Source organism: Saccopteryx bilineata, unplaced genomic scaffold (genome assembly GCF_036850765.1).
Source record: "Saccopteryx bilineata isolate mSacBil1 unplaced genomic scaffold, mSacBil1_pri_phased_curated manual_scaffold_259, whole genome shotgun sequence".
NCBI lineage: Eukaryota > Metazoa > Chordata > Mammalia > Chiroptera > Emballonuridae > Saccopteryx > Saccopteryx bilineata.
In genome coordinates this window covers 21,503-29,134 of record NW_027095620.1, presented here as the reverse complement: position 1 = coordinate 29,134, position 7,632 = coordinate 21,503, and positions in this window count along the sequence as shown.

Below are 7,632 nucleotides of genomic sequence, written 5' to 3'. Positions count from 1 at the left end.
AAAATAAAATTATAAAATAAAATAAAAAAAAAGACTTTAATCACTGTAATGTTTTAGAATAATTGGGTATCTTGTTAGTATTGGCTATACTAATTTTGTGTTTGTTCTGTTTTTTTCAGACTGCCTCCAAATTATAATCTGGGAAACTAAGAAACCAGATGAGTGGAAATCTCAGCACACAAATTGAAAATAAAAAAGAAAAGGGGAATATGTTGTGGACTGTAAATGGCAAAAAGGCATTGTAGATTCGAGGCTTAGCACAGGGCTGAGTTCTCCTCTCTCCATCTCCATATTTGCACCCATTCTACTTGCTTCCTTGGGTTGCTGGAAGCAATATACATGCCCTTCCTCTGACTTTTTGTTTGTTTCAGATGTTGGTAGATTTCACTAATGTATCCTGTTTTTGCCTTGGGAGAATTACTGTCTTAGCCTTGGATGTGCAACTTTGTATCAAGGTCCCTGATTTACACTTGGCTATATAATAAAGCAAACTGGGGCTATGGGGCACTCAGATACTGCCAGGCATGTTAAAGGGTCCTTTCAGTCCCATCGTTTTTGTTTTGATAAGTGTGTTTCCTTAATTCCGCACCGTTATTAGGAGCCACACTGGTTCATGGCATATCTTTTTTAAAAATTTGCCTGACTTGCAGTGGCACAGTAGATAAAGCAGTGACCTGGACACTGAGGTCACCAGTTTGTAACCCCAGGCTTGCCTTGTCAAGGCACATCCAAAAAGCAACTACTATAAGTTGATGCTTCCTGCTCCTGTCTGCCTCCACCTTCTCTCTCTCTCCTCTCTCTAAAATCAATAAAAATTTTAATTTATTAAATTTTTTTATTAATTTTAGAGGGATAGGAGGGAAGAGAGTGAGTGAGAAACATTGATTTGCTGTTTCATTCATTTACGCATTTAGTGGTTGATTATTCTTTATTTGTTCTTTTTTTTTTTTTAGCTAGAGAGGCAGACAGGAAGGAAGAGGGATGAGAAGCATCAACTTAAAGCAGCAGCACCTTAGTTGTTCATTGATTGCTTTCTCATAGGTGCCTTGACCAGGGGAATCTAGCTCAGTCAGTGACCTCTTGCTCAAACCAGCAACCTTGGGCTCATGCCAGCAACCTTGTGCTTCAAGCCAGTGACTATGTGGTCACATCTATGATTTCACACTCAAGCCAGCGTCTCCACACTCAAGCTCGTGAACTCCCTCAAGCCTGCAACCTTGGGGTTTGGAACCTGAGTCCTCATCGTCCCAGGTTGATGCTCTATCCTCTGTGCTACCACCTGGACAGGCTTCAATGGTTGATTCTTATATTGGCCCTGACTGGACATCAAACACACAACTTAGGTATATGGGGACGACTCTCTAATGAATTATGCAACTTGGTCAGGGCTCCTTTCTGTCTTCTTGTTTCAGAGTGGCCTTGTCCAGTCTAATGGTACAGTGACCACCTTGCCTCCTTTTCTTCTTATCCTTTCACCTTTACACATTTAACTGTCCTTGCCCTTCCTTAATCATCAGAGTCTGGTCAGCACCAAACAGTCTTGGGAACACAGCCTCAGATCTGTGGACTACAGAAACCATTTGGTTCAAGTTAGAGATCACATCTGGACTTCAGCTGTGTTTCAATGTTAGACTCATGAAAGCAGAAGGACCTTACTGACCACACCCTCATGAAACCAGACACACTGAAGAGATGGCTGACACAGGGCCTGATACAATTGTCCCTACCCTGGCCCACAACCCCAGCTGCCTTAATTGTCGGGAGCCGATCAACGACTGCTGGCTGACAAGGTCACAGCAGAGAAGATCCACAACTGCTGGCTGACAAGGTCACAGCAGAAGATCAAAAACTGCTGATTGACAAAGTCACAGCAGAGAAGACCAATGGCTGCGGGTTGACAAAGTTACTGCAGTGAAGACCAATAGCTGCGGTGTGACAAAGTCACCACAAAGGAAAGGCACAATGATACTTTCCCCTTTGACCTTTTGAATTAATCTGGCCTTATATCCCCCCTTTTCTGGGTGTGTGCTATTATTTATGGCACAGGGATAATAGTATCGTGCTTTCCCTGTAGATTTGTAATAATTTCTTTGGAAATGAGACAGAAGGTGTAAGTTCCACAGAAAAGCCTGTAAGCCCCTTGAACTGGGCTCATAAACATAAGAGGCTGGCCATGATATCCCTCGTAAAGGGTTAAGTTTGTAGGAGAATTTCTTCTTATTAATTATGTTAGAAAGAATAAAGTTAGAACTTAGCTAGTGTATGAATATAGTAAATAAATAAAATTTGACTAGACAATAAAATCTTAGGTAAGGTGTAGTGGAATAACCCATTGCATGGCCTTGGATGGGAACACAGCCAACAAGAAAAGAATGTTTTGTTAAGAGACTTGTTTTGTGACTGAAGGCAGTTGCTGGGCTTTTCTCAGTAAAACATTCTCATGAGATTTTTGTATTTTCCAAAAATAAGGAGAGGAATGTGGTGAGATCCATAGCAGCCATAGCAATTAATGCCTTCTGATATTATGTTGCTACTATGCTATCTTGCAGGTGCACTCTATATATCTTTAAGCAACAGTTACTCTTGATGTTATGCCAATTTCTTAATAAGCAAGCCTTTTGAAGTCTTGTGAGAAAAATTAGGACACTGCATGAACTCAAAGCCATTTGCCTGAGCAAGTGGTGGTCCTTTGCTAGTCCTTGATGATTTCGTCTGCTAATCTCTCTCTACGCCCTTGACTCACAACAACAGTAAAGTAGAATTATTAATTAGTACTAACCTTTTAGAAGTTTGTACTGATATTGTTATTGCTATTCAAGTTATTGTATATCTGTACTTTGAATGACTTACCACCTGATTTGTAGCTTATAGATATGAATTAACTGTTATCTGGAAATATGTAACCATAGTGAAACAAGATACCATGTGATTGTAACTTTGTGTGCATAAAAAGAAAGCTAGACCAGCATTTGGCAGAGATGCATGGCAGTAAATGCTAACAAGAGAATAAAGAGAAAATAAAGAATTCGGCTCTCTCATTCGACTTGCGCCGACGTCGTCTCTTCCTGTGGGACCCCTGGATTCTGCCCGCGGCTGGACCCCGGCACTTAATCACGATTAATCCTTTCCTGTCTGCAATGAGGCCAGGGCTGCCAGACAGCGATGTCCTGGCACATTGCTCACCCGCCAGACCTTCCTCCTCCTTTTGTGATGACAAGTGCTCTGAATGAGTTATTTCTTATGTGGTTTTAAACTTCTATACCATTCCTGCTCATTAACACATCTATAAATACGTGTAATTATTTACACATGGAAGCAGTGTATCAAATCGCCCCTTACTGCACATTGCACTGTTTGCATCTCACTTGTTTGCTAAACGCAAGCTCTGTCCCCGGTTAGCTGTTTAGAGGCTGGGGACCTGACCCTGGGTGAGTTTCAAATGGGCAGCGCGTGCCTGCGACCCCTCACCTCACTGCCTCCGAGTCCATTCTTCATGCGAGTCCTCAGTGTCTTCCACTGGGGGTCTGGTGTCCTGCTGGCGGTGAACCATGAAAGCGGGGCTAGGGGATCTGAGGCCTGGGGAGAAACAAAATTGTGGTCCTCAAAGCGAAGCTCTTGAAAAATTAGCCCTGACACTCACTGCCCCCTGTGCCGCCCCACGGTCCCCACCTGGTTCCCGCACCCCCATCCCCACCCGTCACCTTTGCACAGCAGCGGGTCCTGGTTCCTCTCCACTTTGGGGCAGCGCGCCTTCTCCCAGTCACCCATGGCGGCCACCCCTCCCTAGAGAAGTAGGCGTGGATGTCCCTGAAAACCTCCGATGCCTGAGGGAAGACGCGGCCTCGTGACCCCTCCCACCGGCTGGCGGAACCACCCCTCGCCCTGATGGGTCCGAGCTGTTCCCAGTCCGACCCTCCTCCCTGCCCCCCTCACCTGCGGTGCTGCCTCTGCCGCCCTGCAGGCCCCCGTCCACGTCTCTGTTCCCGCCACGCTGCACGCCCAGCCCCTTTGTGCCTGTGCGAGAGACGGCGCTGAGGCTGACTGCTTGGCCTTCTGAGCGCATTTTTGCATGTGCGTGGGCGCTCACGGTGGGGTATCCCCGAGAGGGGACACAAGGGACCAGCCCCAGGGATGCAAGGACGGGCCAGGGCGGGGACTTCAGCCAAGCCAGAGGCCCCCTTGCTCAAAACAGCGACTTGGGCTTTAATCCACCGACCTTTGGGCTCAACCAGTGACCATGGGGTCATGTCTATGATCCCGTGCTCAAGCCTGTGAGTCCGCGCTGAAGCCGGATGAGCTTATTACATTTTCTCGTTGTTCAAGCGCTCTCTTGAGATCCTTTATTCTACTCTCAAGTTTATTGAACATTGTGATGATTGTTTGCCTTGAATTCTTTATCTGTCCAGTTACCCATGTTCATTTCATTAGAATATTTCTCTGGAGTTATTTTCTTGTTCCTTCATTTGGGGTATATTCTTCTGTCTCCCCATTTTCTTTGTCGGTTTTTGTTCCTTTGAATTGAATGGAATTAGTCATCTCGCCCAGTCTTGAACATGTTGTCTTTGTTACATTGTGTGTTGAGTAGTTTCAGCCTGTGGGTTGTCCGGGTTGTCGTTGGGGAGAGGTGCATGAAGTGCCTGTCCTGTCACCTGACCTGAGGGAGTGGGTTCTGAATGGGCCACCTGAGGTGTGTGAGCCTCCTTGCCCTTTTAATCTGGGCAAGGCTGCCTGGTGTAAAAGGGGCTGCATGGCGTGTGCTTTGCGTGTCTTGTTTTAATTATCTGTTGTCAGAGCACGTTCTGCGCTGGGTTACCTGATTGCTTTCTTGTATCTCACCCTCCATTAGATCCACCCTTTGTCCTGGTGGGGTAGCCTGGGTGCACACACAGCCTTAATTTGTTCATTCTTCACCTTCTCGGGGCTTGGCAGCCCTGTGCACATACACAGCATTGCCCCCCTCACTGCACACTGGACTGCAGCATTTTGCTAGCTTTGTGCTCTGTTTTGGTAGATCTGCCTGACCAGTGCGAGCAGCAGCACCCCCCCCCCAATCTCTGCACTTTCTCGAATCAGACAGTCCTGTGTGCAGACCATAGCCCATTTGCTGGCTCCCCATTTCCAAGATGGGAATGCCAGTAGTGACCCACTATCTCTGCACTTTTTCTGTGTCAAATATTCTCACAGCTGGTACCAGAGTATTTTGCTAGCTAGGCACTCTCTTTAGGTGGGGGAGCCACAGATGCACATGCAGCTCAGTGGGTGAAGTGTCACCCTGCCATACCTACCTGCTGGGTCTATATCTGGGAAGAGGACCTCTTTTTACACAAGCTATGCTGCCCTCATGATTCTGTTGTATTTAGCTCCAGGAAGGGTGGCTGGGGATGTGCTGCAGTGCCATGCGGGTGGCCATAGAGCCTGGATTGAGCTCCCATCTTCTGTGAACATGCTTGGGAGGTGTAAACAGTGGTGCTCACTGTTCTATTTGGTCCTGAGCTGATCCTTCACCTCCTGCAGAGCTCTCATGGTACCTCAGCCTTCTCTATGCTCTCTCTCTCTCTTTCTCTTTCTCACTCTTTAGCTTGTTGTGCAGAAGCTGTTTAATTGTCTCTCAGTTGTCTTTCAGGAGGAATTGTTCTAAGTAAAGGGTACATTGAATGGGTTTTGGGAGGGTGCAAGCTCAGCTTCCACATGTGCCATCATCTTTGACCCACTGGAGAGTTCTTAAATAAAGTCTGATATTGGCTGCAGCTACAGGCTTCTGCTTTGATACACTCTTAATCTTCATATTCAAATGTCTATACAATCCTCGAGACATTGGTTGTCTCTCTGACTTCAATTAGTTGTTGGATCCAGGAGGAGTAGTTTATTTTCACCTTGTTTAGTCTTTTTCTCCTTTGAGGATGGGCATGATAACTTCCAGCTTCTTACTTGTAGGACCAGAAACCAGAAGTCTTGCATTAGTTGCTTTTTATCTCTCAGCTTCTTATTCCCTATTTGTAAAATAAAGTGATCAGATCACTCCATGGTGCCTAAACTCTCCTCTAGCTCCAGCATTCTGTTCATTCCATGAGCACCAAGTTGTGTGAATCATGGTGTCAATTTGTGACATTTGCTACCATGCTACAGGTAGACCTGCAGGTGGACAAAGAGAGGCACATTATATTTGACTCCTCACTTGAGTACGTTTATCAAATCCAGGAAGTTCAGGAGTCCAAGAATTTCAACATTGTGGAGACAATAAGGTCCATGTATTCTTTAGTGCTCTAAAAATATTTTCTGAATGCTTTGTAAATGCTGAAAACTTTTATAGTAAACTTGGGATCTGAGAGAATGTGAATGTGTATAATTGTGATGAATCTCTATCTCTTTCATTTTCTATTTTTTCTCTCTAGCTATGATTTGTTTTTCTCTTTATTTCTTCCTCTTTTTTTCTTTCCCTCCCTGGATTTCTCTATCACCCTTCTTTTCATCTTGTTTTCCTTCCTGCTGTGCTCATAAAGCCTTTGAAATTGCCCATAATATACCAGGTACTGTGCTAGGAACTCATATTCCTGCAGTCAGTGACTTCCCATTCTACTATTTTTACTTCTATCTTTTTAACTTTTTTAATTTAAATCTTCTTAATTTATTATAAAACATGATGTGTTTTGATTTGATAATGAGGAGCCACTGAGCCATTTCACCTGCAGGTGTTTTAAAGTACCAAAGGCTACAGAATTAATATTAATATTATAAGAGGCTTGGAGAACATTTTATTAATTTGGGTTAAGGTGTGCAGAGAAATTGTGAGAATAGTCTCTGTACTGTGCGATTGGCATAGTCAGGATAGCCCTTGGCATTGTATTGTAAATGCAAAGGGGAGGAAAACATGGATTGCCAGACATTCCACCATGCCTGTGGGGAAAAGGGTGAATGGCTAGCCAGGTACAGGGAGAGAAAAACCAAAATAAACCTTTTCTCATAGCAATGAGCCATTTGCGGGCATTTGTCCTCACCGAAACTACCTCTCCTATGTAAATGCGTGTGGTAAACACATGTGACTCTGGACAGAGATGGTGTATAAACACTAAATAATAAAGGAATGCCTTTAATATGTAAAGAGACATCTTTCTACCATTGTGTTCGCTTGTAAATTTTGTTTTCTCCAAAATGATGTATGGCTTGCAAATTGAATGTGGTCCTATCATGTTAAAGGACATATGATTATAACCAATAGTGGTAAGGGGCTCCTAATTGCAATTTTTGCTTCTGTACTTCCCACTTACAAAACTATAAAAACTAAGTAGAACAAAGGGCCTGCGTGCTCTCCGTCAGATTTCTGTCGGAGTTGCCGCCGCTTGGCCAAGCTAGACAATAAAGCTTTGATGTGTAAACGATGGACCTTGTTCCTGTCTTTCATGTTTTCAGGTCCCTCCAAATTTGGCTTAACTATAAGTATATTGAAATTTAACAGGCTTTTTATTATAAAAAATGTATTTGTATTGCAGAAATGCTAGAAAAAATTATAAGAAAAACAAAACAACAAATTTCCCATACAGAGATTGTAAAGTCAGTGGATAATGGGGGAAGGTCATGTGGGGAACCCAGACCCGTGAACTTTGGCTGGGACCACCCATAACCAAGTGCACCAAA